The sequence below is a fragment of the Benincasa hispida genome, chromosome 5, assembly GCF_027475165.1.
Source record: "Benincasa hispida cultivar pf3 chromosome 5, pf3_genome.v1.1, whole genome shotgun sequence".
Lineage (NCBI taxonomy): Eukaryota > Viridiplantae > Streptophyta > Magnoliopsida > Cucurbitales > Cucurbitaceae > Benincasa > Benincasa hispida.
In genome coordinates, this window is record NC_143482.1 from 59,944,566 (window position 1) to 59,969,372 (window position 24,807).

The window sequence follows — 24,807 nt, forward strand, 5'->3', positions numbered from 1 at the left end:
TATACATTAAATGCTTAATTTAAAAAAATTTATTGGACCGGGATTGGACACTAAACAATTAATTAAATTAATATAACATCTATATTAATTTAATTAACCAAAGTAGCTATCTATTATATAATATAATGATCAACCGATCCAAAACAAGTGAACCAGGCCTTGAACCCCTAGAACCGAACCATCCAACCTTCGAACCAGACCTGAACCCTAAGCGAACCAAGTGAATCATGAATCGAATCAGACCAGAACCAGTTGGTTCTTTCCATCCTGAAGCATTGCAACATTGTGCCCAACATTGCAACGCTACGGAAAGAACACAACGTTGTTCTTCATCATAGCATTGCAATACTAGGGCATAACGTTGCAACGCTGCAGTACAGTCCCTACTGTACAGTCGCATTCTCCATCGTTTCTCCATCGAATTTAGTCTCGTTTTCTCTAGATCAACACCAGAAAACTCAAGAATGACCCAGGGACTTTAATTTACATACTCTATTGCAATATTATGCCCCATGATATGGACCTTTACCTACAAAATCGTAAATCAAAGCAATAAATAAATAGTATCAATCCTGAAATTATCCAACAATTTTAAACATCCATCAAGAACAATCATCACATGGAAAAATTGACAGCATGCTTAAATCCCACCAGTGCACTGTAAAAAAAATTATGGAATTTTGGGAAAAATTGGGCCAAAACCCCACTCTGATACCAATTGAAGAATCCAATGAAGGACCTTGAGCGGAAGATGGGATCGGACCCAAAACCAAAATTTACAGAATATAAATTTTATAGCAAATATACACAATATTATGTATTTAAATTAATATACAGCATGCTTGAAATTAAGAAGAGCAAAGGGAGGAGGAGACTTACCCTTGATGGACGATATCCTTACGGTATCCTCTTCTCTGTAAAATCATGAACAAATCAAAACCTAAATGGGCATCACCACAAAAGAAACCTCTGTATTATCTAGGATGAGAATCACAGGAGTTGTGGGCAATGTGATTTTTTTGGTTGAGGAAAAACATGAGAGAGAGGAAGAGATCAAAGAGTGATAAAAAAAAAAAAAAAAAATCAAAACACACTCCTCTCTTGGATCAAGGAAGAAAACGATGAAAATTTACCCTTCTGTTAACCACCCACACAAAACGTGGGTTGAGAGAAAATTAGAGAGGGAGGTTATTTCCCTCCAAATTAATTTAAAATAATTGAAAAATAATTAATTACTTTAGATTATTTAATATATGTAATAACTAATTTATTATACATTTATATATACACATAACTATATGTTATATCATATATAACATATAACCTATAGTTTCTATATTGTATCAAATACTATATATCCTACAGTTTCAATTCTCTTTCACTAAAGGCTTTTAATATAAATCACATTTACATTAAATTTAACTATATGAATCTAATTCATTTAATAAATATTTGAATCATATTCAAATATTTATTTTCGCTCAAATAAACTTTATATTATAATGTATCGAATGCTTTATAATAATTATATCACATATATTATATTAGCTTAATTATATCACATATAATTAATTTTCTCAATTAATTTGAACAATTCAAATTAATCCAAAAATTGACTCTCATTAACTCTCGTTGAGCTTCAGAGGGGACCTCATGGACCTGTAGCTTGAAGCTCCAACGGTGCGTGAATAATTAATTCAACTCTTTAATTAAATTATTCACCATCTGTTAACTATCGAGCACTCCAACAAAGACCGACAACTGAACTTTTCGTACTACATATATATTTCTGTGTCCTTTGAATATAACCAGTCAATAGTATGATGACCCTTCACAAATTGATCGTATGTACAACTAGGCCAAAATTATCGTTTTGCCCCTATAGTTACATCTAATTCTAAGTACCACTGATTCCTGTAATAAACAATAAATCATAGTCCAACTATGACTAAACCCCTTTCGGACCTAGAGAGGGTGTGACACCACATTGTTCAAGCCCCGGAATCAGTACTTAAGGGAGCAATTTATCTACTTGCCCTGATGTTGGGGAAGGAATAAACTCCTTCTTGTGTACTTGTGCTCCCAGCTCCCCAATCAGAAAAATCTCTAAAATGGTAGGCTTATTGAGTCGGCGATCTGGCCTCTCTCACCTATACAAATCGAAGGACTGCCTTCATAGGTTGGAGTTCACAACTCGCTCAGGATTCAGGTCATTTATCTATGGTCATCTTGGTGAAATTTAAGTCTCTATTATGAACGGCATTATATAATGAGATTAAACATTTCGTGGTCTGGTCTTATACAAACTTCTTTGTATAGAATATCTCCACTCACATGTCTTCGCATCAATGATCAGGATCAGATCATTTGTAGTACCTTACAACAATTGTAACATCTACAAAGTGCGTCATACTCGTAGTTTCACTAGGATAAGGTATCCAGCCTTATCCATTTACTACAGATCATTTAGCTTATCACTTAAACATGATTCGTATGTCTCTACATACATGTTTAAGCTATAAGATAACCTTGGATGTTAATTTATTGGTTTGTGGTTAATGCAACTAAATAAATGAAATAAAACATCACATATTTTATTACATAAATAAAATGTTTGTACATTACAATTACAAACTATAGGACCCTACGAGATATAGGGCATCAACTCCAACAAGTGCACATTCGTCGAACTATATTGGATTCTGGGATTATTTCCTCGAAGTTGCGTTTTGGGTTGGGCTGGATTACTCGAAAAACACATGATCATGCTAGTGTTATCTTAGTTACCAGGTTGGGATGGTCATGTTGGTATATTTTGATGTTGTTTGTGATTGTATTGCAATGTAAATGTTTTGGTGTAAAAAATATCAAAGTATACATATTGCAAAATTTAAATTCAAAATTAAAAGTCAAAATGAGCTAGTTCAACTCATCAAATAATTGAATCTTCTCCACCTCACTTATTGTCAAATAAAATTAAAAATTTAAATGATACATACATATATATACATTTAACATTTATCATTCAACTAATATATATTTTACATATCGTACAATTAAGAAATAAATTAAATAATATGGTACACACATTGCAAAATTAAAAATTACAAAAATATATGCAGATATAAATATGACAGTATTTTGTAAAGAAATAAATGATTGATAAATAAATTGTCTCATCCAAGATTGGAACCAAAGTTCTTGGACTTTAGAGAGAGTTAGAAACACCATTTTTGCACAGAAACAACTTTTCGGAAAAGGATTTTTTGAAAGAATAATACCTAGGTATATCTGAGTAGGAAAACGTCCATCTTTGTGCATCCAACTAAATTGTTCAATCATAATTTGTTGGATGAAAAATTCTTCTTATTTCTTCTTTTAAATATTTTAATTCCTTTTATACATGAGTGATGATTGAAAAATGCATAGAGATAACTAGAAATTGAATTGGATAAACTACTTTTTTTAATACTAGAATACATAAACATGCATTGTACATGCAAGTGTTTTTCTTTTGAAGAACAAAATATCTCTTTATACATAAATTTTTTGTTAAATTTCCAACATTTCAATTTAACAAAAATTTGTAATTTTCATTGAGATCCCTCATGAAATTGCAACATATAGTAGTTGTCCAAGTGAGACAAATATGGTGAAAAATAAATTCCAACATGTAGTATTCTTTGTCCTTGAACCTTGTTAATTTTCATTGCAAAATTGAGCCATACTAGAAACTATACGAAGAAAAGTAAAATTAATAAATTGCACAAGCCCAAATTTAATTCTAACTACAAAGCTAAAATGGTGCTCTCTCTTTGCAAAAAAAGAAATGTTGGAATGCCTTAAATTTGTTTGTTGGCGCTTCAAACAACCAAATACGAGGATTCAGGGACGGCGCGGGGGCAATTCCCCCGAAACATATTCAGAATTCGAATTTAGCATATTTATTCATTTGTAGTTATTTACAATTATGACCCTAGGGTTTAGAGTAGTGCGCTATATAAACTCTCTAACTCTAGAGGCGTCGTTTTGATATAATTCTCTGAAAATATTCTCCCTAATAATACTGGTTCTCCCTCTGTCCGTGGGCGTAGCTAACACACCGTTAGTGAACCACGTATATTTGTATGTCAATCTTCTCTATCTCTACGCTTCTTTTTGTATTCTTTGAATGTCGATTTCGTAACAAGAAAAATGATACTTCAGACCATATTTTCATTCACTGTGATGTCGTCGTGGATTTGTGGCCATACAAAATAAAATTCCAGCTTAGGACTCTAGACTTTCCTCCAACAAATACTCTCTATGGGAGCTATGATCTTCAGAGGATCTGTCTTTATAAACATAACACTCGAATGAAGGTGATCACTTTTAACACTAGTGGCTATTAGCTAGGTTGTTTGGAAGAAGAGGAATCAGCTGTATTTTCAATGATAAAGCTGTGTAAAATGTTGCCCTCTCCTTAGTTGGTAGCTGGTATCATAGATCTAGAATTATAGCTCTATCATGATTTCAATTAAGATTTGTGGCTTCTCTCTAATCCTGTTTTTACTGCTCATAATCTTTGTAACATCTTTTGTATTTGACAGTCTCCTTGGTACTTTATTGCATATCTACCAATCAAACTGGGGTATGATGAGGGTGCTACGACAGTGTCAATCTAGTTAGGATTCTCTGATACGTTTATTGACCCACTTATCATATCTTTATATATATATAAATAAAGTGAACATTTTGAATTTTTTTTGCACCAAATTATAGTTTCCATTTTTTAATTCTAGTTTGTATATATTCATTAAAAGAGAAAAAAAATGAGGAAAAGACTATTGCATTGTGAAAACATTTTAAGTATAAAATTATAAACTACAAAAAAAAAAAAAAAAAATGTAGGTTACCTCTCCGTCCATTACAATGACTTTGGACATCTCTAGACAAGGTTTTCTTTTCCTCTTTTCCCTTCAAAAACTATGGTTCCTATCTTCTTCTTATTTTTCATTTTCTATATAATTTCAATTTGAATATATTTAATTAATTAATAAAATTAATATAAATACCTGTTTAGTAAATAAAAATGATCTATTGAAATATTAATTTAATTTTATAATAAAAAAATCATTAAATGAATGTGATTACTAAATTACAAAAATTATTAATTTATTTAGCTACCAATTTCTTAAATACCTTTAATTAGTTTAGCTTACTAGGATTATTTAAATTTAGTTAGAACAAAAATTCATTTTTAAATAATAATAATTGATTACTTATATTTTTTATAACAAAAAAATAATTGATTGAGATTAAGGGTAATTTGATACTTTATTATTAACATGTGATATTTATAATTGTTAATTATTCATTGTGATTAGTTTCTATTACTTCATTCATTATTAACATATCATATTTATATAAAAAATAATATTATTTAATATTGTTTATTAACCCATCATATTTTTACCTTATTTTATCACATTTTTATAAAATATATTGTTTGTTAAAATATATTCTCTTATATTATTTAATTAAAATTATAATAATTAATGTTGAACTTAATTAATTAAAAATTATTAAGTATTAGATTATATTACTATGACATGGAGTCAATATATTAATTGGTTAATTGTGATAATTAAAATCATTATTGATTATTAACTAATTCATTTTTATCAATCTATTAAATGGTATTTATTATCTAATTAAGGGATAATTGCAACTTTAATAAAAAAAAAATTGAAAATTGGGTGCAAGTCCCTAGGTTTTGCTTTTTTTCAAACATATCCAAAAACTTCTGCCTAAAAATTTGATTGCTATCTAATTATTATGTGATTTTTATGTGATTGCTATTTGATTTCAATGCGATTGCTATGTGATTGCCACACTTGCAATTAAAAAAAAAAAGTTGAAGTTGTGGCTTTGGTTTCTGAAAAAGTATTTGTCATCCAATGCAATTTCTCTTTAATTAATTCATTTATTAAATTTATATAAGATTCTCATGCTTGATTTCACAAATTAAATATAAATATAACTTTTATTCATAAAATTTTGATAGCATTTTTCATATGCACAACCAAACACGATCATCTTTGATTCTCAAACATCGTATTCTTAGATATTTACTTTATTCTCAAACATCTACAAAACGTAAGGCTAAACAGAAAATGCAAGATACTACAATGGATATGATACTTTTTGGGTATGATGATGGAATTCAAAAATAGTAATGAGCATTGTTTATTATAATTTAAATATTTGTAACCATTACCGCTCCTTCATATTCTAAACAATTGAAAAATGACCACAAACCACATCATCATAAATGTTTTGAACTTTCACTAGGTGTGTTAGTAGTACTAGTTTCGACTGATCCATCAGATAGTAAGTAGTAGTAGTTTCTTTTTTCAAAAGGTAATGTTACCCACATCTTACTATCTTAATCACCTATATGCAATAACTTTTGTTCCCTTGTCTTTTCTTTCTAATAATTGAATAAACAATAAGAATTAATTAGCGAAGGGTTACAATGAATATTGGTTTTAAATGCCAACATACCCATATGATCATAAATGCCCACATACCCAAATCGTTACTCTCTAACTCACCTATGCACCTAATTAGTGAAGCGTTACAATGGAGGTTGAATAAATAATACTAATTGAAGAAGGGACATCATGGAAATGGACAAAATATTCAAGAAAATAATTCTCTCCATTTGCCACTTTTTAAGATAGTAAGATATTCTAAAATAGATAGAGAACTAACATTTACTTTATTTCTGGAGTCTATTACAGAACTCTTGTTATTATAATCGACGACTTTCATAAAAGTTAACGTGAACATGACACGCAAGTATGTATCAATTTAGTTGAGATGTCCTCATGTGCACCTACTAATCCCTCCTGCCTTGTATATTTATTAAAAAAAAACATGACACACAACTAGTTAGAAGACATTATTTCACAATGGGTACAAAATACATCCTCATTGCAATTATATAAAGTATTTAAAAGTAATATGTGCTTCTTTTTTTTTCTTCACAATAGGTACAAAATACATCCTCATTACAATAATACACAACGTTATCATGATGGATAACCATTATCCAAGCATGGACGCACACAAAGATTTTGGTTTGTCAATAAGTTTGGAAATAATGTACCCAACTGGTTTTGTTCGAGTGGTTTCAGTCTTGCATTTACCCGAAGGAAAAAAAAAGAGCAAGTATAAGAAAAAAAACACACAACCATGTAAAAAAAAAAACTTAGTGTTCTATCTTCGTTAACAATAACATACTAAATCTAGAATTTTTTTTAAGAAATGAGCTCAAATCGGGGTATATAATTAGCGAACACAGACCTGTAATTTATTGTAGAAAATAATTTACACGAGAGCTTTTTATATAGTGTCAGGAGTGGAGATGGTTACATGCAATCTATGAAGCACAGAAATAGATACGACTATACGATACGGATATAATCGGATATGGTGATTTGTCAATTTTTAAAAAACTAAGATACGGATACGTCTAAGGATGCGTCGTTTTTTATATATATTTTTAATATATATATTTCTAAAAAACGAGGATACTGATACATTGAAGATACATTTATCTTTAAAAAAATATAGGATATAGATAAATTTAGCATACAAGTTAATAACAATAGCACAAAATAGAGTACAAATACTGAAATACAATACAAAAAAAGCAACATCTAAGATGTTGAAGTACAATAGTTAATAAAATGCAATAGAAAAGTGACTCATATTGCAAAGAAGAAGAAGAAGAAGTTTAAAGAGAGAAGTATGAAGATAAACGAAGAACTTATTGTTGAAGATATCCAAATCATTTATATTTTGATGGACTTTGTAGGGACTCAAATATAAGATGGAGATTAGATGTCCTCGTCTAGGATTTGGTCCATTATTTTTTTTTTTCTTTTAGTTTTGGACTTGAGTAGTGAGCTTTTTAAATAGGTTGCCTAATTTTAGATTGGGAAAGATTAGATAAGTTAAATCGTGTGTCAGATACGTACCTGAAAAGTATTTGAAAGTATAGATATGTCAAATTGCGTGTCAGATATGTATCTGGGAAGTATCTATATCCGATACATGTCTGATACTGATTCTTTACCTCACATGAAGTATCTATGTTTCATAGCATGCAACTCTTAGAATTCTAAGACTTTAGGCATTCCAAAATAAGTTGTACGTTCATATAAAAATATAAATTTTATAATTAGATTATTAAAATAAATTAAGAAAATTTTTATATTCAAAGTTGTATAATATTAAGGGGTCGTTTTTTTTGGGGCATCTTAAATTTCAATGTAGTGGGCATCTAGATTACGACGTTTGTTTTGCAGTATTTATAAGATGTCTGGGCATCTAGAGATTCCCAGACATCCTAAGTATGCACTTACAGAGAGCATCTAGAGTTTTGGAGCCCTCTTGAAATATGGATTTTTCACATTCCCGAGTTGAAGGCATCCCCAATTTACTCTTTTTTCCTTCTTTTTTCTTATATATTTTTATGTACATAGATATCACTCTCCATTTGTCGTTATATAATTAAAGTAAATATTGTCAACCATATATATCACTTTTTTGTTATATTGCAGTTCTTATAATTTTTTAAGCAAGATATTAAAATTTAATTTTAAAATAATATTTGTTTTATAAAAAAAAAATCTTAAATTATGATATATTATTTGGTTGAGAAAAAGAATATTTAAAAATAATGTAAATTGTATTAATTTAAAAATAAATTCAAATAGATAGAAACAAATATCGTATATAAGTTCAAATTATACTAAATTGATTATAAATTAATAAATAGCCATAAGGAAACTCTCGAAGCATTATATAAATTTAAGACATTTCCGAGCATAAATTTTATGAAACAAATATAATTATCAAAATGTTTCTAGATATCTATAAAATATTTTCATAAAACAAACATAGTAATCTAGAGATGTTAGACTAGACATCTATAATGACTGTGAGTTTTAATAATAATAGAGTGGTGAATAAAATAATGGAAAGAATAAATGGAGAGAGTGATGTGTGGATTTTAATGGAGAGAGATGAGAGGGGGAGAGAGAGAGAGAACCATGTATATATATATAACTCTAAAACGTCAATTAATTGATAAAATTTTAAAATTAGTAAAAATAGTAGAGATAGATTAAGGTGACTAAAACATCAATTAATTGATAAAATTTAAAAATTAGTCTCAAATCCCTTATTTTAGAGAATCTTTTTAAAGTAATTGTTCAAACCAATTTAATACTCGTAGCTTAAAAGGAATATGATAATAAAAGTGGAGTGATAGCCATATAGGTTAATAATAATTTTTGAAATAAATGGATAAAACATTCCCGAATTAAATTTTGAAGTGGATAATTTTGAATTTTTTTTTCAGAACTGTTAACCTTTAACAATTCTGTGTAAGTGGGACCCTTGCTTTCGGTGCCAGAGTTCTACCCTAACGAGCCCACTATAAGAACACATCCTAACCCTTTCTTGGATGCATCACTGTAAATGACAAAACCACCTGATCCATCAAGTACTATAAGAACTGGGGCCGAAACCAACCTCTACTTGAAGTCTTAAAAACTGTTTTCAGAAGCCTCATTCCAAATAAATGTTGCTCCCTTCCGGGTCAACTGAGTCAATGAGGCGGCTATGCAAGAGAAGTCCTTTACAAATAGTCTATAGTAGTCTGCTAACCCCAGGAAACTGCGCACCTCATCGATTGTGGTTGGACGAGCCTAACTCATAATTGCCTCAATCTTTGCAGGATCCAGAGAGACACCTTCCTTCGATACCACATGCCCTAGAAAGGACACCTGCCTTAACCAAAATTCACATTTAAAAAACTTAGCATACAGCTTATTGGCCCTCAACGTCTCCAAAACTTTCCGCAAATGCTCTTCATGCTCGGCCACTGTCTTGGAATAAACCAAGATGTCATCAATAAAAACAATCACAAAAGTGACGAGGAATTCCTTGAACACCCTATTCATCAAATCCATGAACACTGCTGGTGCATTCGTTAAATCGAACGACATCACTATGAACTTATAATGTCCATACCTCGAACGAAAAGCTATCTTGGGTATGTCACTGTCCTTTATTCTCAGCTGGTGGTATCCTGACCAGAGATCAATCTTAGAGAATACCGTAGCTCCTTGCAACTAGTCAAACAAATCATCAATCCTGAGAAGGGGATACTTGTTCTTGATGGTCACCTTGTTCAGCTCTCTGTAATCAATACACAGACGTAACGATCCATCCTTCTTTTTCACAAACAAGACAGGTGCACACCATGGTGATACACTAGGGTGTATGAAACCCTTGTCCAACAACTCCTGCAATTGGACCTTCAATTCCATTAACTGTGCCGGGGCCATCCTGTATGGAGCCTTCGAAATAGGGGTTGTGCTTGGCTCCAACTCAATAGCAAAATATATCTCCCGTTGCGGGGGCAGTTGGGAAGATCCTCTAGAAAAATGTCTGGAAAATCCCTCACTACTGGCTCCAAAGTCAAGGTGACTCCAGTCTCTCTAGCGTCCACCACACTGGCCATAAAGCCCCAGGCTTCTTGGTCAAACAGTCTATCGGCCTTCAATGCTGAAATCACTTTGGGTAGGACTACGGTCCCAACCCCTTTAAACTTAAAACTGGCACCTGTAGGAGGGTTAAAGATGACTTCCTTACGAGAGCAATCTATGCTGGCATGATTAGCAGCTAACCAATCCATGCCCAATATCACATCAAAATCGCGCATATCTAAAATTATCAAGGTTACATCTAATGCGCGATTTGCGACCTCTACCTGACATGCTTTTATCTTTTCTGTAGCTAACATGATCTCTCCTGATGGAGTGGAAATGGACAATGCAAATGGTAAAAGGTTTTGAGTCTAACATGTCATGCCTTACAAATACAGCAGATATAAACGAATGCTAAGAGCCAGAGTCAAACAAAATGAAAGCATGGTGCCTCAAAATGGGAAGCGTACCTGTCATCACTGTGCCTGACTTCTCGGCTTCACGTCGAGTGGTAGAGAACACCTACCTTGCTGTTGCTGACGACTTGGGGCCCCCCTGAAACGAGCTTATGGGCTGGCTCATGTGCTCAGGCCCGTTCCTCCTTGGGCATCTCTCTGACATATGCCCCTTCTGGCCACATCGAAAACAGATCCTAGAGTCGGCTAGGCAATGTCCCCAGTGTCGCCTACCATAAGTAGTACATATCGGCCTATCATCCCTGTCAGTCACAACTTGGGAACCCTATTGTCCCCACTGACGTGGAGCACTCACTGTGTTCTGGTTCCTCTGTTGATGCTCAGGAGCCCTGTGTTCAGCCTTCTTTTTCTGACCTGCACAGGTCCCGACTCCGAGCGACCTTCTGTATTCCTCTCTCACCTGGGAGTCAGCATCAATCCTCACGGCGGCCCGCAGTGCCACAGCATACGTCTTGAGGTCCAAGGCATGTACCATACCTCACAGTCCGCTCCTTAGACCCTGGATGAATCTCTTGGTCCTTGCTGCCTCAATGGCTACTAGTTCAGAAGCAAAGTGGGACAGCTTATCAAATTCCTGTTCGCACTTCTCCATTGACATAACTCCCTACTTCAAGTACAAGAATTCTGTCTGCTTGTTGTATCGGGTGTTGGCCGAAAAATACTTCTCATAAAAGCGTTCCTTGAACTGCTCCCAGGTTGCAAGCTCCCCACCAGTATCAATCATCTTCTCTGCTGAACGCCACTAGATTTTCGCTTTACTAGTCAACATGAAAACTGCTCATTGAAGCTTGTGCTCTTCCGGGCACCTCATAAAATGAAATATTGATTCAATAGATGACAACCACACCTCTGCCTTGGTGGGGTCCCCCAACGATCCATCAAAGGAGCAATGGTTATATTTCCGAAAATCCCGCAGATGTTTAGCCTCAAGAGACAGGCCATGTATGTCTCTATCTTGCAGTCGGGTCTGTTGTAACTACTCGGGTGGCACCGATTCCTCCTGAGCCTGGGTTTGGGCAGTCTGTCCTACCATTGTGTTACAAATCAACTCCTGCAGCTTTCCCATTAGAGAGGATGCGACAACTTCACTAATTCTAGCTTCCATTGCCTTTTCATCAATTTGGGTCACAGACGGATTTGGAGCTGCCGAATAATCTGGCTACTCTCAGCTCTCTCTCTGCTTGCACTTCTTCTCTAACTGTCTTTCTTGTTCTAGGTTTAGGTGTTATGTCCTATCATGAATTTATACGTTAACTAGCTATTTTTGGGTCTTTCTCAGAAATCATGCATTTAAAACACTACATCACTGTTCTCTTATATGCATTGAAACTTTCATTAGTAGGATGTACCTGGCGATGACGAGGGATCCATTACTAGGCCACAAGGACTATCTAGACTTACGTAGTAAGTTAGTCTACAGAATCCAAAACATGGGCTCTGATACCAACTGTAAGGACTCGACCCCCTAGGACTTAAGTTAGGTCGTTACTAAATACATGCATGCATGGAACTTAAAATGACACTCTGTTATGGCGAAATAAATGCCAATCAAATAAGGTAAGTTCAAAAGACTTTCATTAAATTCAAATATTAAAACGACAGTAGGGTACCCATAAATCACAAAGGATAATAAATAAGTCTGGAAAATGATTCTTAATAGTAAGTTTTAAACATCAAAACTAGAAGTAAAGAGAAACATGAAAAGAACTCTAAATCCCATGAGCAGAAGCGTAAAAACTAGTCCTAGTGGCTCGATCACAAATTCCGCTTGTCCATCGCTGGTGCATCTCTACCTTACCTGAAACAATAATATGAGAAAGAATGAGTATAAAATACTCAGTAAGTAACCCAACTACTGGGGTTAGGCTAGGCATCTATGTCCTCTAGATACCTACCTCTGGTGAAACATATAAACTGCTCTAGTCCTCATGGGACACATATACACATGAAACAAAAAGAAGACTGAGTTCTATCCTACTGTAGTTAAGTATGCCCACTACCTCTGGTGAATCCCAGAGAAAACACAATCTAGTGAATCCCGAAAGAAACACAAACTGGTGAATCCCGAAGGAAACATAAACTGGTGAATCCCGAACGAAACACAAACTGGTGAATCCCGAAGGGAACACAAACTATTGAGTCCCGAAGGAAACACAAACTGGTGAATTTCGAAGGAATCACATACTGGTGAATCTCGAAGGAAACACAAACTGGTGAATCCCAAAGGAAACACAAACTGGTGAATCCCGAAGGAAACACAAACTGGTGAATCTCGAAGGAAACACAAAATCTAATGGGCATCTAACTAATCAGTACGGACACTTGAACCGTCTCAACATCATAATTATCACTATATGAATCTATGACATACATATATACCTCAACATCATGGCTATATAATATACATATATACCTCAACATCATCAGATCAAATACAACCATATGGAATCAAATACCATCTCATGCTAGCATTCAAGTGTCTATGTGCACAAATAAATCTTCCAGATCTTATACCAGAACATACATTGGTCATACTATACTATCAGTCTATCATGCTATCATTCTGCCATAACATCCATTTATCATGCTAGCATACATCTAGTGCCTGGCCCATGGGTAGTTCCAGTAGTAAGATTACTTACCTAGTGTCAATACTCCACAGATAAAAAATTTAGACCACCAAACTATGACAGAAATCCAAACTAGTGGTCCTAACAACAAAACAACTCTCAAATTTCAGTTGAAGCCACAATTGTAAGACTTCAGGTCCAAATCCAAACTATCAAGAACTTACTCAAAGAAAGAAAAACACTTCCACCTTCCACGACGGTGCCTCCTTTGACTTCCAAACTCCCTGATGACTTAAGCTTGAAACAAAATTCAGTAAAGGCGAGTAATAACACTGAAACAAAATATTAAGGGCCAAGAGAACAAAATGAACCGACAAAACCTTACCCCAATAGATTTGACGAAGACCAAGACGGACCTGATGTGGTAGGGTGATGACAGCGGGCTGCGAAGCGGCTGGGGTGGCAGACTCGGAGGGCTAGATCCGAGACGTCGATCGAAGGTGGCGCGGCTTGACCAGTTTGCGAGATCCGACGTGAGCGAAGGGCGAGGGAAGTGGTGCAGTCGAATCCCCAGATCCGACACGGACGACTAATTTGGGGAGACGCGGTAGCCCACGAGGACGAGCAGCACGCGCGTGGCTGGGTCTGAGACGTCGATCGGAGGTGGCACGTCTTGACCGGTTGGTGAGATCCAATGCGAGCGAAGGGCGTGGGTTGCCGAGAGCGAGAGATACGAATGATGGAGGTGATCGGCGAGCAGCTGGGAATCGTGGCTGGCGGCGGGAGTGAGCGACTGCTAGGGTCTGCGTGAGGAAAAAGAGGGAAGGGGGGAAGAAAATGAAAAAAAGAAAAAAGAAAAGGAAATAAAATAAAACTTAATCCACATAAATTCTTTAAACTCCCTTCCTTTAAAAAATATTTAACTCCTGCCATTCAATTCCAACATAAATAGTTTACAACGTCCATAATTAAATTCCCGCAATTACGCTTAAGGACCAAAATTTAAAAAATGTCCTCAATTAGTAAAAATTACTGAAATTAAATTAATACTACTAAAAAAAATACATGGTGTTACAATGCTGTGATAAAACTTTCAAAATTAAAATGCGATGCGATAACGAAATTTGGAACAAAGTCAAAGAAAGATACAACCCCCAAATTTGGGCTATCGGTCGTATTATTTGTTGACGCATTTTGCTTTGTGGTGATCTACTTTCTTTGGATTGCGGTGAAAAAATTAAGTAGTTGCGTCTTCGTGTAGCACCTCCGCAATCGTTTACCTCGATCGTTTGCCAAAAAATCATTGAGAAGGTCAAATAATATTAAAAAAACAGAGTTAATAAGGATACGATAACAATTAAAAGACATGTGATAAAAGTTCATGAAGCAGTGGTATAAATAGGATATTTCAAAAGGAATGGGTCCCTGATGAATTTAAGTTGCATAGTAACGCAGAGACTGCTTATTTTGCAGTACAAACTGGACTTTTTATGTCCACGGCGGCATTTTCTTCTTTTCTCTATCCTCTGGAATCTTTACTATCTTAATCCAGAGCTTTTCCCCGTTAATGTTCATCACAATCTCCCCCTTGCGCACATCAATTTAAGCACGACCGGTCGAGAGGAATGGTCGTTCCAATATGATGGGCGCATGTTCGTCCGTTTTATAATAAAAAAATGATGAAGTATGCTGGCAAGATGAACTTATCTTTCAACTCTCCTTCAGGATGGATTTGGGATATGTCCGCAAGCAGGAGAGTCTCCATCGTGGGCGTGAGTTTGCCCATATTCAATCGTTTGAAGATTGATAGCGGCATTATTCAATCGCATAGTGCTTGGCCACTATAGACCCCTCCAATGGAGCATGGTATCGTGAAGATTCTTGGGTCGCATATTTTTTGTGGGATCATAGCATTTTGCGTTATTGCCACTGTCGCGATCTTGTCTTCATCATTTTGTTTCTCTTTCAATCTTTACGGGACTGGTGATAGCTGGACTTCTTTAGTCTCATGTTCTAAAGGCTTGAGGGTGGACGCAACTTCGAGGTTCATCTTCTCGGGCTTTTCTGAATTATAAGTCAATGAGTCCTTAGTTGTTACCATATTCAAGTTGGTCGTGATGGGTTCCTCCCCTACTTCCGCAGTCATTTTGTCGCTTAGCAAGGAGACTGCTAGGCATTGTTCCTTCCCTTTACCCCCAACATTGCGAAGAAGCTCAGTTGAGCTCGGCAAAGCACCTTGTGGTCTATTTTTGAGCTCGCCGCAATCTGTCCCAGCTGAATTTCTAGATTTCGAATGGACGTTGCTTGATTCTGAAGCACTGATTCGTTCTTCTCAATGCACTACTTCAACAAGCTCTCTAAGGACGAAGATTGCGGTGCCTGCAAGCTACTAGCTTGGTTTTGCATTGGATCGTTGGTTCACGAGAAAAATCCGGGTGGCCCTTCTTTTTGTGCCATTGGTTGAAAGCTTTGTTGTTGATCTTTCCACGCAAAATTTGGGTGGTTTTTCCACCCGGGGTTGTATATATCGGAATAGGGATTATTCTTTATGAAGCATACTGACTGCGGATTTCCTGGGCATTCTTCCATCAGATGAGCGTCTCCACAGATGACATAACTTGCGATCGTTTGAGCAATTTCATTCACATGCCCTTTTTCGCTCCCGTGCTATTAATTGCGATGCCTTGTATCAAATTCATCATCGTAGTCATTTGGTTCTGAAGGGATGTGATAGCCCCGTTGTTCACGTCACTATCTTTAATTCTTAATATTTGATCGCTTTCTCGCCAATCCTCGTGATTTCTGGAAATGCGATCAAGTATATTTTTGGCCTCCTCATATATTTTGTCAAGTAGACCACCAGCTACTGCCGTATTGGAAGTTCTCTGCGAAGCAGGGTTCAGTCCTTGATAAAAAATCTCCATCTGCAAGCAGTATGATATGCCGTTATGTGGACAATCTCTTATCAGCCTCTTAAACCTCGCCTAAGCATCGCTGAGCGATTCGTCAGTTTCTTGTTCAAAATTCGTTATTAATTTCCTTCTCGTGGTAATTCGAGTCGAACACGGGGACTTGTCACTCAATAATATTTGTGAGGCGATGAATAAGAATAAAAATAAAGTGAAAAAGGTTTAAAATGATTTACACACTACTCTACTCCTAGCTAAACAGATTGAGCAATAGAAGACTTGCAATGAGAATGGGTAGAGACACAACAACCAATAATGCTTAGTAACGTTTACTATCTTAAATCGCTCGATTAATACCAGCTCGTTGCACTAACGCATCACACCTCTAGGTGGTCAGCCGCATGACTATATCTCTATAGTGCATGGTTGGGTCGAGCATAAGATTGTGCCTATCTCTAGGAACATTACGAACCTTGCTTAATGTGTTCCATCCCTTACCTTCTCAGGCAGTTAGACGCGGATACTTAACTTATAGACAAGCAATGCAACATCCCATAGACAGGTGTTGCCATAGTCTTTCATCAAGCAAAGAGGATTAACTCACTACACATTTCACAACGCACACCTCTCGATGGGTTGTTACATGCGTCCTATCTCTAGGCTACACGATCAAGCATGTGATTGACTTTGATAAATAAATGTTGAAGATAAACTATGATAGAGATGATGATGATGAAGAAAATGGGAATGAAGGAAGTAAGATTTGAATTGATCACAAAATATCTTAATATCACAAGCTAAAATGTAATACAATACAGAGATTAGAAGGGTGATGAAGGACTCTGTGTCAATGCTACCAGTGGTGCCATAGTTGAATGGTGGAGACGTATCTCTCGAGCTCTATCTCTGGCAAATGCTCCGATCATCACTCAGTCTGGGCTGTGGAGATGAAGAATTCTCACTGGAAATCTCTTTCAAGCTCTCATCTATGATCACAAACTTCTGCCTTGAGTTAGAAGCTTGGATGCCTTGAAATGAAGGTCCAAAAGGCTATTTATAGAGTTTAAACGTTGATAGCTATAATGATTGTGTTATGGCTCACTGATGCTTTTATCGCGATATGGGCAATGTCACATCGCCTTATCTTGTTGATACTCCCAAAGTATGCGTCCGAGCTTGATTCAGTTGAAGCATCAACGCGTTCTACCCGTCTTGCGATCTTCCTTCTATTATGGTCGTCACTCTGTGGCCGCAATTTCCAATTGATCACTGCATTTGCTTGATCATCGCAACTTCCATGCGTTGGATGCATACGATCACCGCAACTTCCATGCGATTGACGCATACGATCCAATCTTCAGCGCATGCGTTTGTCTTTGCGATCGCCTGGCTTCAGTGCATGCGTTTGTCTGTGATTGCTTATTTCAAATGCATACGTTTGATTCCTGCGATAGCTACAAAAATAGACACTTCGGCCTAGAGTAACGCATAATATTGGGATCAGTGAGAATCTAGGATCTAATTGACGCTAAACTCAATTTTTCGCAAATTCTAAGTATTATCACTGCATTTTCTACTTATTAACCCTCATGATTCTAAACAAAAGGCTTATAATAACTCGCATTTCTGCCAGTTATCAGTGTGCGATCGTTTAGGAAGATGGGCACTATCATATAGGCTCTCAATGCTAAGCGATTGTATACTTTCATTTCGTGATTGATTTTTCAGATCTCTTTCATAAATTTGCAAAATGAAAAAGATTTTCATTTTATTCTTCAGTTACGAGAACTGAATCGAACTTCCCACTTTCACACAAATCTGGAGAAAAACTCAGCAGATTATCACATAACCGCCCAATTAATTAAATAATGAATATAATCCTATTATATTCTTAACCTATAGTTTAATATCATATATCAACTATAGTGTTTTCTCATATACTTGATATAGATCACATTTATATCCCATTTCCTCCAAAATAATGTATCTCATACATTTAGTCAATCATATCATATATAATTAACCAGTTCAATTATATCATATATAATCGAACTCCCTCTTGTCAATTTGAACATTTCAAACTAACCCAAAAACTGATTCTCAACTTTTATTCAAGCTACCAAGGGGACCTTATGGACTTATGGCTCAAAGCTCCAACGGTACATGAATAGCTGACTAAACTCTTTAGCCATAAGATCCATCATCCGTTAAATATCAAGCATTCCACTAAAGACCAACAGCTGAATTCTTCTTACCACAAATATATTTTTATGTCCATTGGATATAACCAATCATGAGTACGATGACCCTTCACAGATGCTCGTAAGTACAACTGGGCAAATTTACCGTTTTTCCCCTGTAGTTACATCTCACTCCTTAACTACCACTAATCCCTCTAATAAACAATACAATATAGTCTAACTATGTTTGAACACCTCTCGGGCCAAGAGAAGATGTGTGGCGCCACATCGTTCAAGGATGGAGTGAATTCCATCTTGTGTAACCGAGTTCCCAACTCCCAAATCAAATGAATCCCCAAAGTGGTAGGTTTGAGTCGGCGGTCTGGCCACTCGCACCCATGCAAATCAAAGGACCACCCTCAATGGCAGGAGTTTCCAACTCACTCAGGATTGAGGTTATGTTACCTATGGTCATCCTAGTGAAGTGAAGTCTCTCTCATGAACGGTGTTATATAACGAGACGTTAACACTTCGTGGTCAGGTCTTATACAAACTCTTTGTATAGGATGCCTCCGCTCGCATGTCCCTAACACAAATGATCAGGATCAGACCATCTGTGACAAATCACAACACCTGTAACTATTCCACAAAGCAGGCCGCATCTGTAGCGTTACCAGGATAAGGTTTCCCTCCTATATCCATATACTACAGACCATTTTGGTTATCATTTAAGACATGATCCACTTGTATGTCACCACATATATACTTAAGTTGTTCGGATTGGTGTCCTAATTCTCCCGAAGTCTCGTTGTTTTGTAAAGATACACATTGTTCAATGAATAAAATAAGTGTTATTTAATTATGGCATTTACTCATATCCAATAAACAAAACTCCTTGGTTATCTTATGTGAACTTAAGCATGTATATGTGATATACAAGTGGATCATGCCTTAAGTGATAACCTAAATCGGTCTGTAGTATAAGGATTAAGGTGGGATATCTTATCCTGGTGACACTACGGATACGGCCCGCTTTGTAGAGGTTTGCAAGTATTGTAAACTACTACAGATGGTTGATCCTGACCATTTGTATGGAGACGTGGAGCGAGGGTGTCCTATACAAAGAGTTTGTATAAGATCTGGACCACAAGATGACTAGACTTTGTATATAATGCCGTTGATACTAGAGACATGCATCTCACCTAAACGATCATAGGTGACACGACCTCAATCCTGAGTATTTTGTGAACTCCTACCTTTGAGGGCGGTCCTTTGATTAGTATGGGTGAGAGTGGCCATATTGCCAACTCAACATGCCTATCTTTTTGGGAACTTGTCTGATCTTGGAGCTGGGAACTTAATTCACAATATGGAATTCACTCCTTTCTCAAAGCAGGGATAAGTAGAGAGATTACTCCCTTAAAGGCTGATTCTGGGACTTGAACATAGTGGCCATAACTTCTCTTTGGAAGAGAAGACTCAGTCATAGTAGGACTATGACTTATGTTCATTAGAGGGATCAGTGGTACTTAAGGAGACAGATATAACTACAGAGGCATAACGATTATTGGCCCAACTGTACTTACGAGCGATCTGTGAAGGGTTGCTGCACTGCTGATTGGTTAAGATGGATACATAATATATCTGTTGTGAGGAGAGTTCAGCTGTCTATCTTTAGTGGAGTGCCTGGCAATTAACGGATGGTGGATCCCATGACTAAAGAGTTTAGTCAGTTATTCACGTACCGTTGGAGCTTCGGATCTACAGATCCATAAGGTCTCTTGGTAGCTTGGATTCTGTTGAGGATCAATTCTTGGTATTGATTTGAAATGTTCAAATTGACAAGAGGTATTTTGATTATATATGATATAATCGGTATGATGTATAGGATACATCTAGTGGAGGATTGATGTAAATGAGATTTACATTAAGTACCATGGAATAGAAAAAGAACTATGGTTTATATGTTTCATGAGATGAAATATTAAAACTATAGGTTATAAAGATAGTATGATAACTTGGTTATCATTTATATTTATAATAATATTAATTATTAGATAATTAATACTTTTTCTTTTAAATAACCAAAGTAGTGGGTGGTTATTAGATCATGGTAACCGTGAGTTTAAAAGGAAAGTGGTTTCCTATTTTAAAAAGGAAATTTTACAAAAGTTTGAAAACGAGTTTGAGTTTTTTCTCTGGCAAAAAAGAAACTGACGTAAGTCGTCAAGTAAATACAGATTTACTAAATGACGGCTAGGCGAGCTAAACGATCGTGCAGTGTTTACTAAACAATCGCATAGCTTTGCTAGACGATCACTGGCCCAAGGTAAACGATCGTGTAGAGTCTATAGGGGAAAAATTGAGCTAAACGATAGAGCTAAATGATCGCATAGCTTTTACTAGACGATTGGTTATCGACCTATACGATAGGTCTCAGACTTCTCCCACTTGCCCAGTCATGTACATGATAGTTGTTTCCTCTGTTTGTCTTCTTCATACCAAGTTCGAACAGAGTCCACCCTCTAGATTCTCATATCAAGAATACCAAGGTCGCCTTGTTGTTGGTGTCAGACTGAACTTGACACAGTCGAGGTTTTTTGGAGGCCATTCATGGTGCTTTGGAGGTGTTCGTTCGTGTTGTGGAGGAGATTGTGACCAAGGAGATCATTGAGGACGAGCGCGAATTGTTCGTGCGGTGTTCGAGCTGTGTTGAGGTCATGTAGATCGAGTGTTCGTGGTCGCTGTTGTTCGAGCAGTCACACAACGGAGCGTGGAGTCGCTACTGCATATGTGTGTAGAGTTTTACTTTGTATTCCTTTGTATTTTACATGCTGTAATTTCTGTATGAATCGTATAATCGTTTTGTTTGAAGTCGACTGTAAATGATTTGTTGATTCATGGTTGTAATTTGGAATAGTCTTGTTCCACTGCTCATGGAAATCTCGTTTCCGATTTCCTTCATAAGTTACATACAGACAGCTAAAGGATTTAAGTTTATTGGTTTCTGGTAAAGCAAGAAAAACATTCAACTGAGCAAAATCAAGAAGTGAAGTAGAATATCATATATTATACATCAAAAGCGTTCGTACAAACTATTTACAAACTACAGGACACGAGACTTTAGGGCATCAATCCAAACAGAAACAACATTCACCTCACCCTTCTATTCCTTGTTTTTCATCAAGGATTGGAAGGTCTGTAGCTCATTGAGCAAGGTGATCAGGTTGTAATCAATCCTATTCATAATAGCATTGATATGGAAGTGTAGGAAAATTTTAGGTAAAGATTCCAAAATGAAGCTAACCTGACTGGCTTCATCGATGACGGACCCATTCATCTCTGCCAGGTTGAAGTGGACCATCATGTTGAGAACATGTTCTCGAACAGATACCCTTTCTTGCATACAATCATTGAAGATGTGTTTAAGAGCGTCATGCTTAAGCTGTGTGGAAGGTTGCCCAAATATTCCCTTCAGGGACCCCATGATCTCACGAGATGTGAGCATGGGCTTATGCTTCTTGGTCAAGACTTTGGTAAGACTCGGCAAGATGTATGCTCAGGCCTTCTCATTTGCTCGTGTCCAATGCTCGTATGCTTCTCGAACATTTTGAGTAACATTTGGAGCTAGAATGGGAGGACACTCCTCCGTAAGGACAAAATGGAGGTCATCGATTATAAGGACTGTGTTGATCGTATTTTTTCATGAGGTGTAATTTCGCCCATTAATTTTTCAACACAAGTATACTTAGAGTTGCAGAAGTCATATTGAAAAAAAGGTTGTTGAAACCAAGTCTATTTAAACCATTAAGACAACCAACCAATTTTGGCAAAGTAATCTAATGTACCCTAAGTGATATCTATTTCGTAATGATGTTTCATTGAGGCAGGACAAAATCTACTCTACGGTGAACACTGCAATGAGACAATTTCAACCAATAGACAGAATAACTCCTTGTTACTGTAACTATCAATCATAATTATTCGGTCCAGAATTTGTTAAACTCATTTAACATTCTTGTAAGTGTAACCCCTCATTCTAGGTTCTAAAGTTTCGCCTCAATGAGCCAACCGTCATATAAAAATCGATTGGGACATGAAACTAAAGTAACCTTGTAACAAATCTATCTAATTCACCTTTCCAAGTAAGTTCCCAGGTAAGGTGTTACGTTTCCGTCAAGTTAAATACCCCAGCCTAGACAAAACTAGCCTTAGACAAAAGGTCCCTTATAAATACATTTGTTGCAATGTTAATCTTTTAATTAAGAACCAATTTAATCATATTAAACCGATTAAAAGATTAAACATAAATTTCTTATCTCATTAGAAATGTGATCTTAGGTCTATATTAATCATATTTCAAAACAATTTTAAAAAATGATTTTAACTTAAGGTTTGCATATCGGTTTTAGTTTCTAATTTCATTTAGTTCTAACAATTATAAACAAATGAAACAAATTAAAACCATATATTGCATGCTTTGACATACTTTAGTAAATTATAACATTTATAAATTATCTAAGGTAATTTCATGCTTCATGCAATTTTATTTCATTGCTAATATATAACATTTATATTATAAGGTAATGAAACATACTGTAGCATACATCCATACATATATTGAACCATTTATTATAACAATTATAATATAAATGATGCATGGATATGCTATTAATGCATGCAAGCATATATTATAATATTTATATTATATGATGCATGAGCATGCTATAAAATTAAATCATGCATCTAAAATTATAATATTTATATATGATGCATGAAATTAAATGCATAACCTATGGTGGGATTTAATACTATATGACATATAATATGACATATAAAAATTAAAATTATACATTAAATGCATAATTTAAAAAAATTTATTGGACCGGGATTGGACACTAAACAATTAATTAAATTAATATAACATCTATATTAATTTAATTAACCAAAGTAGCTATCTATTACATAATATAATGATCAACCGATCCAAAAACAAGCCAACCAGGCCTTGAACCACTAGAACCGAACCATCCAACCTTCGAACCAGACCCGAACCGTAAGAGAACCAAGTGAACCATGAATCGAATTAGACCAGAACCAGTTGGTTCTTTCCATCCTGAAGCATTGCAACATTGTGCCCAACATTGCAACGCTACGGAAAGAACACAACGTTGTTCTTCATCGTAGCATTGCAATACTAGGGCACAACGGTGCAACGCTGCAATACAGTCCCTACTGTACAGTCGCATTCTCTATCGTTTCTCCGTCAAATTTAGTCTCGTTTTCTCCAGATCGACACTAGAAAACCCAAGAATGACTCAGGGACTTTAATTTACATACTCTATTGCAATATTATGCCCCATGAAATGGACCTTTACATACAAAATCGTAAATCAAAGCAATAAATAAACGTATGAATCCTAAAATTATCCAACAATTTTAAACATCCATCAAGAACAATCATCACATGGAAAAATTGACAGCATGCTTAAATCCCACCAGTGAACTGTAAAAAAATTATGGAATTTTGGGAAAAATTGGGCCAAAACCCCACTCTGATACCAATTGAAGGATTCAATGAAGGACCTTGAGTGGAAGACGGGATTGGACCCAAAACCAAAATATAAATTGATCATATGTATTATGTATTTAAATTAATATACAGCATGCTTGAAATTAAGAAGAGCAAAGGGAAGAGGAGACTTACCCTTGATGGACGAAATCCTTACGGTATCCTCTTCTCTGTAAAATCATGAACAAATCAAAACCTAAATGGGCACCACCACAAAAGAAATCTCTGTATTATCTAGGATGAGAATCATAGGAGTTGTGGGCTATGTGATTTTTTTGGTTGAGGAAAAACATGAGAGAGAGGAAGAGATCAGAGAGTGATAAAAAAAAAAAAAAATCAGAACCCACTCCTCTCTGGGATCAAGGAAGAAAAGGATGAAAATTCACCCTTCTGTCAACCACCCACACAAAACGTGGGTTGAGAGAAAATTAGAGAGGGAGGTTATTTCCCTCCAAATTAATTTAAAATAATTGAAAAATAATTAATTACTTTAGATTATTTAATATATGTAATAACTAATTTATTATACATTTATATATACACATAACTATAT